We start from the raw sequence: 10,313 nt of genomic DNA, 5'->3' as shown, positions 1-10,313 counted from the left end.
CCGGCCGGCAGCGCTGCCCCGCCGCCGGGTCCCTGAGCCTCCCGCCAGCGCAGAGCCAGAGGGTGCCCCGGCGGGCGACAGGGGTGCCAGCCCGGGCGGCATCGCCGCGTGAGCTGCTTGAAAACCAAGTACGGTGGTAGAGTGAACTTACCCGGGAAGCTTCCCTTGAGGGGGGTTGATTATACCCCGTAGGTTTTCATCGCGGGAGGATCTGAGCACCTTCCACCAGCACCTTAAGCCATCGTCTCCACGTGGAGCTCTTCCAGAATGCTCTTCTCAACAGCCCGCTCCTTTTTCTTATTGTATTTGTCTTCACGCAATGCCCTGGGACTCTGTGGACCAGGAAGAGGTGTGCGAGGTGTTAGACAAACACAGTCCCTGTGTGCCTGCGGCCCAAATGTCAAACAAGGAACAAGAGATGGAGTTGGCCAGACCCAGAGGACAAGGAAACAATGAGTCCATACTTGTCAGCATGAGCAGCAGCAGGCACTAGAAAGTTGGTTGAACTGAACATGAACAAGGCACTCTTATTCCAGAATAAATAGTGAGGTGCTTTAAATTTCCACCCCACCTTAAAGCAAACTTTAAAAAGTAGATGGCACGAACATGTGTTACGTACTTGTTCTCTCTCCTCCTCTCCAGGTAGACGTGTATGCGATTGAAGGGTTTGTTCTGGATTTTGTTTTTAATAATAAGTACTTTGATATGCTTATTTAAGGTCAAAGAAATATGCTTGGCAATTGGCACTAAGAGCAGAAAGGGATGAGATGTGTGATGGTTTTCAGTTTCTGAGATAGTTCATTCCACTGGCTTAGGTCCACATCCAAGAGATCACTGGGCACATCTACACGAGAAGCTTAACTGCGCAGTAGTATAGTTTACTGTGCAGCAAGCACATGCATCTGGAAGTGTGCAGGCATACTTGCACAATAAAAATGCTTAATTGCGAGTAAATTTGCTATCTGCAAATGCAGATAGCAAATTTACATGCAATTAGTTACTGTATATTTATGCATGTGTACACATAACCCGGGAGCAAGTTTGCTCCTGGATCAGACCTGCTGTTAGAGGGCCAGCCTGAGGCTCACCCCAGGGCCCTGGGCTAAAAGCCTCTCTTGCCCCAGAGCTGGGCAGCCTCTGTGGTAGCCCCTGCCTCAAGCTTTAAAAGCCTCCAGGCATTTTGAGCCCTGGGGAAAAGCAGCAGGGAGCCTGAGGCCAATCCAGGCCCTTGGGTCTTTCTGGCAGGTCACAGGCCAGCTGTCTTATCTTGCCTGCATCCCAGTGCCACTGCCTGGGCCTGCTGTGCTGCATGCCTGCCAGGCCCGCACTCTGCAGGCCTGCAGGCTGACCAGGCTGCTGCAGGCCCCTGCCAGCCTCCAGCCTAGCTACAGGCATCTCAAACAAGACTAAGGATGTCATCCTCCCTCTTTACTCAGCATTGGTGAGGCCACAACTGGAGTACTGTGGCCAGTTCTGGGCATCACACTTCAGGAAGGATGTGGAAAAGCTTGAGAGGGGCCAAAGAAGGGCTACCCATATGGTTAGAAGTATGGAGAGCAGTCCATATGATGAGAGGCTGAGAGACATGGTTCTATTCAGCCTGGAGAAGGGAAGTCTCAGAGGGGCCTTGGTGGCAGCCTATCAATATATAAAGGGCTCATATAAGGGACTGGGAGAATGTCTGTTCACCCAGATTCCCCAGGGCAAGACTTGGACTAACAGTCAAAAATTGCTAGATTAGACATAAGGAAAAACTTCTTTACAACTCAAGTGTCCAGGGTCTAGAATAGACCCCTGAGAATTGGTACAATCACCTACTCTGGATATCTCCAAAAAATGCCTGGCCACACACCTTGCTGGGGTCATCTGACTCCAGCAGTCTTTCCTGCCCAAGCACGGGGGGGCTGGACCTGATGATCTCAAGAGGTCTGGTCAAACCTCTAATATCTATGAAGCTATGAATCTCTTGCTTCACAGTATAACTGTTAGAGACCAGAATGAGATACAATGTCAGGGACAGATTATTCTGCATGACCCTAACACTGAGTTCTTATAGAACGATGTGTACCTTGGACTCAGTTGACTTAGTTTGGCAGTTCCTTTGTTCATATGCTTTTCATTGCTTTCCAGATAAATATGTAATCAAGAGGAAGAAGGAGATATCTGACTCTGGGGAAAAGAAGACACAGATAAAGAAAGGAAAATAGAACACAAAAGGAGGATTTCCCCAGGGAATTTAGCAGGAAGAATGCATATACAGGAATATGGTAATTGCTTAATTTTCTCAGGGGCAGGCAATATTGACAATATACAACAGTGGCCATTGAGTAAAAATCACAAATTGAAAACAAGGGTCAGATTCTGGGTTGTAATCTGGTGTCTTTTTGCTGCTATGGCAGTGCAGAGAATCTGGGTGTTTCCTTAGTGGAAAGGAGACCTACCTGCAGAGAACTGAAAGTGTCAGTTGCCCTTTTGGATCCCAGAATGGGAGGGTGCTGAGATGAGGAGTGTGGCTGGACCACCTCAGCTCTTTAGTGTTCCCCAAATGGCAGGTTCTTGAGATTATAGGACTGGCCTCAGTATCAGGGAATTGCAGACTCCTCTTTTTTGGCCACAAGTGGGGAGTGAAGGTGAGAAATTGGCCTAAGCTATTTTCAAGTCACTGAGTCTTTTGCATATTATTTTTAAAATGTAGCAGTATCTGCAGCGCACAATGAAAGTACCTTTTATAGCGAGTCTTCTATGTAGTACAAGGCAGGTTCTGAGGACAGAAGATGTGATAAAGCTTTAACCAAATTACTTTCACCTTTAATGTGTTCTGTTCAGTAGTAAAGTCTTCATTCTTGGTTTTGGTTCCTATGTAGAAACAGGGTAGATTTCTTAGGTTTATAATGATAAAGTTCTGAGTAGTTAGTGTTACAAAATACATACGAAAATATTCTAAAGCCCATATATAGGCAATGATGCACCATTTTTTAAGCCAGGGCTGCACAGGTTGCAATCATCTGGACCTGATGATCTCACAAAGTCCCTTCCAGCCCTAAACTTCTGTGAATCCCTTGGCTGCATTGCATGGCAGGGATCCCTCCACTGCACCATGCCAGCACTCCTGGATACTGTGCCCATGGCCCTCCCACTGTGCAGCTGGCACCTCCCCCCACACAATGTCACCCCTCCCTTATCCCACAGAATCCTACCCTGAGCCTTCTGGCCACAGGTTCCCTCAGCTGCATCTCCCTGCGTAACCCCAGGGCTGAGGGCAAGAAATGGAAGCTGGAGGAGGGAGGGGCCCAGAGACTCTGGTGGTAACAGCAGCAGCTGGAGTGGTTAGGGGAGCAACACCCAGACAAGGAGCTGGGGGACCACAGGTAGCCCCTTGGAGGCATCACGTAACCTGCCAGTTGGACAGCCCTCCTTTAAGCTGTCATCATTTTACACTTGTTGGCTTGAAACCACTGTGATATTTACCACTGATTTAATTGGGCCATAAATCAGCTATGATAAATTTATCAGCATCTACAATAAATGTTGGTGGATACAATTATGTTATTGTCACAAGACACCAAGGTGTGCCTGCGCCTTTAATGGCAGAAGGAGCCACAGCGGCAGGTTGCTTAAGAGGCTAACAAGGTAATTAGCCAGCACCTGCAGGTGGTCAGCTGACCAGAAGGGGATCAGAGTCCAGGGACATAGAAGCTCAGAGCCAGGACTGGCTGGGGTCACTCGTTTGCAACTGCAAGGAGAAAGTGCCTGCACAAGAGAGCTGCTTGATGCAACTGGCTGCCTGCTTTGCCATCTCTGAACCAGCACGGGTTCATCAGAAGCAGGTCCTGTCAGACTAACCTGGTGGCCTTCTGTGACTAGGCCGCAAAATCCTTGGACGCAGGTGTAGCAGTGGACATAGTCTTTCTGGACTTTAGAAAGGCTTTCCACACTGTCTCTCACCCCATTCTCTTTAAAAAACTAGAGGACTGTGGAGTCAACACCTACACAGTCAAAGGGGTCACTAGTTGGCTGGAGGGCTGCACCCGGAGAGTGGTGGTGGACAGGTCATTTTGACCTGGAGGGATGTGGACAGTGGGGTTCCACAGGGCTCAGTCCTCGGGCCTGCACTGTTCAACATCTTCATCGGTGACTTGGATGAAGGTGTAAAAAGCACCCTGTTCAAATTTGCAGACGACACTAAGCTATGGGGACACTTAAGATGTGGGCACGCTAGAAGGGAGAAATAGGCTGCAATCAGACCTAAACAGGTTACAGGGGTGGGTGGATGAGAACAGGATGGGTTTCAACACTGACAAGTGCAAGGTGCTGCACCTGGGGAGGAAGAACCAGCAGCATACCTACAGGCTGGGGAACTCTATTCTTGTCAGTGCAGAGGCAGAAAAGGATCTTGGAGTCATTATCGATGCCAAAATGAACATGGGCCAATGGTGTGGGGAAGCAGTCAGGAAGGCCAACCGTACCTTGTCATGCAGCCACAGATGCATCTCAAGCAGGTCCAAGGAGGTGATCCTCCCCCTCTATGTGCCACTGGTCAGGCCGCAGTCAGAGTACTGTGTCCAGTTCTGGGCGCTGCACTTCAAGAGGGATGTGGACAACATGAAGAGGGTCCAGAGAAGGGCCACTCGCATGATCAGGGGCAGCAGGGCAGGCCCTACAAGGAGAGGCTCTGAGACCTGAACCTGTTCAGCCTCCAAAAGAGAAGGCTGAGAGGGGATCTGGTGACCATTTACAAACTGGTCAGGGGAGCCCAGCAGGCATTGGGGGAGTCCCTGTTTCCCCAAGCGCTACCAGGAGTAACTAGGAATAACAGTCACAAGCTGGCAGAGGGTAGATTTAGGCTAGATATCAGGAGACGCTACTTCATTGTCAGGGTGGCTAGGATCTGGAACCAACTTCCGAGAGAAGTGGTGCTGGCTCCTACCTTGGGGGTCTTTAAGAGGAGGCTAGATGAACAACTTGCTGGGGTCGTTTGACCCCAGTACTTTTTCCTCCCAAGGCAAGGGGTCAGATTTGATGATCTGCTCAGGTCCCTTCTGACCCTACCAACTGTGAAACTACTATAGTAAGACTCTAGGACAGGGGTGGACAAAATGTGGCCCGGGGGCCGGATGCGGCCTGCTCGGCCATTCTATCTGGTCCATGGGGCCCCTAAAAATTTAGAAAATTAATGTTTATCTGCCTCTCTCTGGCTATCATGCGGCCCTCGATGGCTTGCCAAAACTCAGTACGTGGCCCTCCGCCCAAAAGAATTGCCCGCCCCTGCCCTATGAGCTCACAGGGTACCTAGGGCTAAGGGGTATGTTATGCTATTCTAAAGGTGGGAGTTTGCCCTCTTGAAGGGGCAGAGTGCTGTCTTTATTGTTAGTGTTATGTTATAGTCCAGGGGCTTAGGTCTTTGTTATTGTTTGGACTGGGTTGAGGCTAATAAGGGGGGAGGAGGCCTCATTAGTGCCTAGATGGGGACACACAATTGTGTACAGCCCCAGTGCCAGAGGGGTGAGAGCTTTGGAGGGCTGGAAAGACCAAGTGCCAGAGGGGCACAGTAGACAAGGGCCAGGGGTCTGGTGACAAGAGGAGACAGAGCTAGTGCATCAAAGCTGAGCCCAACACAGTGGATCTAGGCTAAGAGGCCTAGCTACATTAAAAGGGTGGAGGTCGAGTAGGCTGATGCCCCAACGGAAGGTATAACTGTGTAACACCCATGATGCTTGGGGAATGGTAAAGAGGTTTGGAGTCAGGCAATTGGCCCATAAAGCCTGAGGTGCCCTGCACACTATAAAAGGTACTAAAGAGAGGCTTGGCAAAGGGCCCAAAAACCTGTGAGCTTGATTGGGGCTCAGCAGACTGGGTCCAAGTGAAGACCCCTGGGCAGCCTTCTAGTTTATTTTACCAACAAGGTGTGGCAGGTGAGACAAGAGGGTGCCTTTGGGGCAAAGCTTGCATGGTTGCGGAGCTACCAGGGGCATCACTGCCACTCTTAAACCCAGCTCCGTGACAGCTGTATATGGCTCTTCAGTTAAAGCACTTCACATCTTTTAAGACACTGATTCTGTTTTACAATTCATCTCTCATTCAGCAGCTTCCCTTTTTGAACTTCAGAAATGTTTGCATAATTGGGGAATAAACTGCACAACAGAATGCGATAATCACCTGTTCTCTAGTCTTTCCACTTTCTTTTGCTCATCATAAATATAATCTGATGAGAAATGGATGCCTCAAGATGTGTCTCCATAATTGTAATAAAATATATATTTTATTCAACATTCATCCTCTCTCCTTCTAGCATATGTGCATCAACAGCAAAATCAAAAGTTTCATAAGCACTGGAAACTCCAAAAGGTAATATGCATAATCTGTGCCATTTGCAACAAGTGATAAAAATCAGACTTTTGGATTCTGGTAATACTTAACATTACATTCAGCATAATTGTTTGAGCCCTGTAGAGTATGAAGAATGTTACCATTGACAGTTCCAGGGTGAGAGAATATCTAACAATGCCCTTACTGACTGCTATTACAACCCTATTATAATCCAGTGGATTTTACACAGTTTTGACTGGCTAAAATCCAAATACGATGGCTTTGTAATGTTTTTCTTTATTGCCAACTTAAATAGCAGCAGCAACAAATCTTAATCATAAAACTGAACTTTCTCCCAGGCTTAAGTGTTCTTAAAATATTCTCTCCAAGACCTGCTACCCCAGGCCCTTATTTTCTTTGTGTTTACAGAAATAGAAAGGATTTGAATATGTCAAGACCTTCCTCAGGGTCTAAGTAGAAGTAACTTGGCAAAAATAACTGCATTTCTATACAGGATTCTTGGCATTGTCCTAAATGATTGGATGCAATCATAACAAAGAACAATACTAAAGATACCAATCAAGATCAACATATAGCACTCATAAGGGAATACCAGGATTAAACTTTGCCTGCATTCTTTCCATTTTACAACTCAGGCTCTGGTGAAGAGATCAAAGGGGCAGGGTATAGTTGCAGCATTAGCAGAGGTTGGTGTACTCTGCGAAGACACAGCAGGAGTGAAACTTGTGCAAGTTTCACAAGTTTAAATAAACTAGATTTCCTGTTTAATAAGGTTATGGAATCTCAATTAATAGCACATGCATGTCATTGTACATGACAGGATCTCCAGCTAAGCTGTACTCTTAAGTATCATGAGATGACAGGGCGTTGCCTGCCCAACTTTCCTGTCTGGCTTTAATTCTAGATCTTTAGGTATAAACGTTTTCTTATAAAGTTTAACGATTTATACTTGAAGTTTATTGTAAGCGCATTTTGTGTTATGTCATGTTAAAGGGACTTGCACCCATACCTAGTGTTAGACAGTAGGTTTAATAATACCTTGTTTAAATGGTTTTAAATTGCTGTCATAAAACAGCTCTTATACTATTGGTCAAGTCTCCTTACTGGTATAGATTTCTTTACTGCTCCAGATGTCACTTTTCTATTTAAAGCTTGTCACTCTGGGTGCTTTCTTTGTGATTCCAGCTATGTTGTACTCCTCCTAGAGCAATTAAGCCTTGTACTTCAGCATAGTCCAGCATACTTCAGGGTAAGGTCAAGGACTTTGTTATGTCTGAGGCGAGGAGTATGTATATGTACAGGCCTATCTAAATTCTGGTCTCTGCTATGCACAGAAATGCCAGCAATTCTCCAACTGAGTGTAGGTGTGGAGATACAGTCAGGACCACACTAAGGCAGGAAGGAGTTCTAGCTGGGACATAGGAGTGCGAAGGACAGAGTATATTTGTAACCAGATGCCTCTACACAAACATCTCAACTGTAGAGACTACTGGACAACACCTCTGTAGAGGGTCAAGCAAGACCCAAAGGAGTTTCATCCAAGATCTTATTAATGCAGTGGACCAAGAGTCAGACAGTGCTTGAGACCCAGAAGCCCTTCAGATCAGTCAGAAGACCACCTACAAAAAGACCCAAAGTCTAGAGGGAATCACTTACAGTAACTATAATATAGAGTGTTAAATAATGCCTGTACCATTACAGGGAAGTTCTAGGGACTATCAAGGCACCACCTTGTTAGTTTACTCTTTTTCCTCCTCATCCTGGGCTCTAACTCCCACCCACCCGTTGCTCAAAATAGCAACCACGATGGAAAATATACAAACTGCTTATTCCCTCTCCCCTTTGATATCCATCCAAGTCCTTCAACTACGACTTTAGGTTTCTCCTACACAATACCCTCTACTATGGTGTTTAGTGCTGCATCTCCTTCAACCTTGTTATACCCCTATATCAGGTCCCCATTTCATCCCCAGCCAAAATGGCAGCACGATACAAGACAGTAACACTGACATTACACTGGATTATAGCAGCCGACAAATTCTTCCAGTGCCTTCTCTTCTCTTGTCTAGTAGCAGGATGAGTCTCCAGAGGCAGTGATGATGATGCCCCCTCGTGACCATATAGTTCTCTCAGATACCTTTCCTTTAGTTCTTTCTTGCCGTGCCTTGTTGTTAAAAAACTAGCCAAATGCTATTTGTAAAATAAAAATTCTAAATACTTATAAATTTTGGTATTTGATTTTGGGTTTTTATCATGGAAAAAGGTCAGAGCTCCCCCTGCCTCCTTAAATCACTAGGATGCAGGTCCAGGCCTCGCTGGAGGGGGCCCCCCAGCTGCTAGGGCTATGGGACCAGGGTCTGCAGCCCCCTGGTCCCCCTACAGCAGTGCCCGAGCCCTAGCTGCTGCCCACGGAAGGTGGCAGCTGCAGCCTCAAGTGAGAGACGGGGGGGAGGGGGGGCAGCACGTGTCCCCCAGATCTGTGAATGAGGTGGGTGCAGGCTGCCCTCTGCAGGGTCCGGCTCTCTGTTGTGCTGCGTTCCCCCAGGGCCTCTGCAGCCCAGTGGGCAGGACCAGGTGGGGAAGCTCATTGCTACCACTGCGAGCCCTGTGCTGCCCTGGCAATGTGCCCCCTGCCCACCCCAAAGCAACAGGGGTAGTGGCATGGCGTTATGCCCCTTGCTGCTCTGAAGCGGGCAGGGGACACAACACCAGGGCAGCGCAGAGCTCACAGTGGCCACAACAAGCTTCTTTGCCCAGCCCCATCATGCTAGGTCCTGCCCACCAGGCTACAGAGCCCTCAGGGGAGGGCAGCAGGACAAGGAACCCAAGCCTGCAGCAGGCAGTCCAGACCTGCCCCATATACAGATCTAAGGGGCACTTACTCCCCCCACACACACCTCCAGGTGCACATGCAGCAGCAGGAAGCCAGTCCAACCCCTCCCTGTCCCCCAGACAAGCTGCATGAGGCTCCCTCCCATTCTGCACTCCAGTGCAGTTTTAGGTCATGCCCAGGACCAGGAGCCTCCTGACCACCCCATACAGCTCCTCCCTTACCTCCAGATGATACTTATAGCCAGGCAATGTTGTTGCCTGGCCTCCTAGGTAGCAAAATGCCCTATTTATATAGGCAGCCCTGAGTCTAAAATGGCTGCCCTAATCAGCCACCTGCTGGCTGTGGCCTTCTAGCCCCTTAAAGTGGCAGGCACAAACAGTGCCCTGCCACGGCCCACAGTTTCATTAATGCCCTCAGATTTTATGCAAGTACCAGGCATTAGGGAGTAAATGACCAAGTTTTGCTATAAAAAAATAATTTAAACATTTAAAGACTTCATCTACCCTGAATTACTGAAGACTTTTATATATTTTACCCTGCACAGTATGTTGATTCTTTGGTGTTTAACAAAAGAACTAAAGCCAGGGATGGTATGTTAGTTTGGTATGGAGTTTGAGGCAAAGCATCTCTGTCACAATGCCCTGGAAGCTTATGGTTCCTTTCCTTTTCTGCATTAGCTCCATTTGGGCAAACAAAAATCCAGGGTATTTTCCAGTAAATAATTACCCTCTTTACACCATAGACCAGGGGATCTACACAAATGAGGAAGGTTGTGAAAAGGTATTACCATCTCCAATCTCACCAAAGACTGGAAGCGCCTATGGGAATAAAATTCCAATATGGGGGGGAGGGGAGTAACATTTTGTCACTCTTTCGGCACTGTACCATCTGCAGAATAGCTAGCTATCTTTTTTACTTTATCTTTTCTCATACCATCTGACACATTACAATGAGCGTGGGCGTTCGAGAGATAAGTAATTGAATGCCTGTTCAGTCAGCATAGAACATACTCAAGAGATGTTCCATTGTGTACATCCCAACAGAGGGATAAAAAGATAGAGGGATAAAACGATAGAGGGATAAAAACAACAGAGGGATAAAAAGATAGAGAAGAGAAAATCAGTCTTTTATAAGCTTGCTAAAGAAGAGAGAG

General features: G+C 47.4%; 1 long non-coding RNA gene across 1 annotated transcript in view; it reads left to right on the top strand.

Annotated features, from left to right (window-relative positions):
• The first annotated feature begins 26 nt into the window (after nt 1–26).
• Nucleotides 27–10,313, top strand: part of LOC109287844 — a 26,326-nt gene continuing 16,039 nt past the window's right edge. The window contains exons 1-3 of the long non-coding RNA XR_002094977.1: nt 27–128; nt 2,131–2,267; nt 6,290–6,345. This is a non-coding gene — a long non-coding RNA (uncharacterized LOC109287844). The remainder of the gene's footprint in view (nt 129–2,130; nt 2,268–6,289; nt 6,346–10,313) is intronic.

The sequence above is a fragment of the Gavialis gangeticus genome, unplaced genomic scaffold (assembly GCF_001723915.1).
Source record: "Gavialis gangeticus isolate Ggan-Ray unplaced genomic scaffold, GavGan_comp1, whole genome shotgun sequence".
In the NCBI taxonomy this organism is placed as follows: Eukaryota; Metazoa; Chordata; order Crocodylia; family Gavialidae; genus Gavialis; species Gavialis gangeticus.
This window is presented reverse-complemented; position numbering and strand designations above follow the sequence as displayed.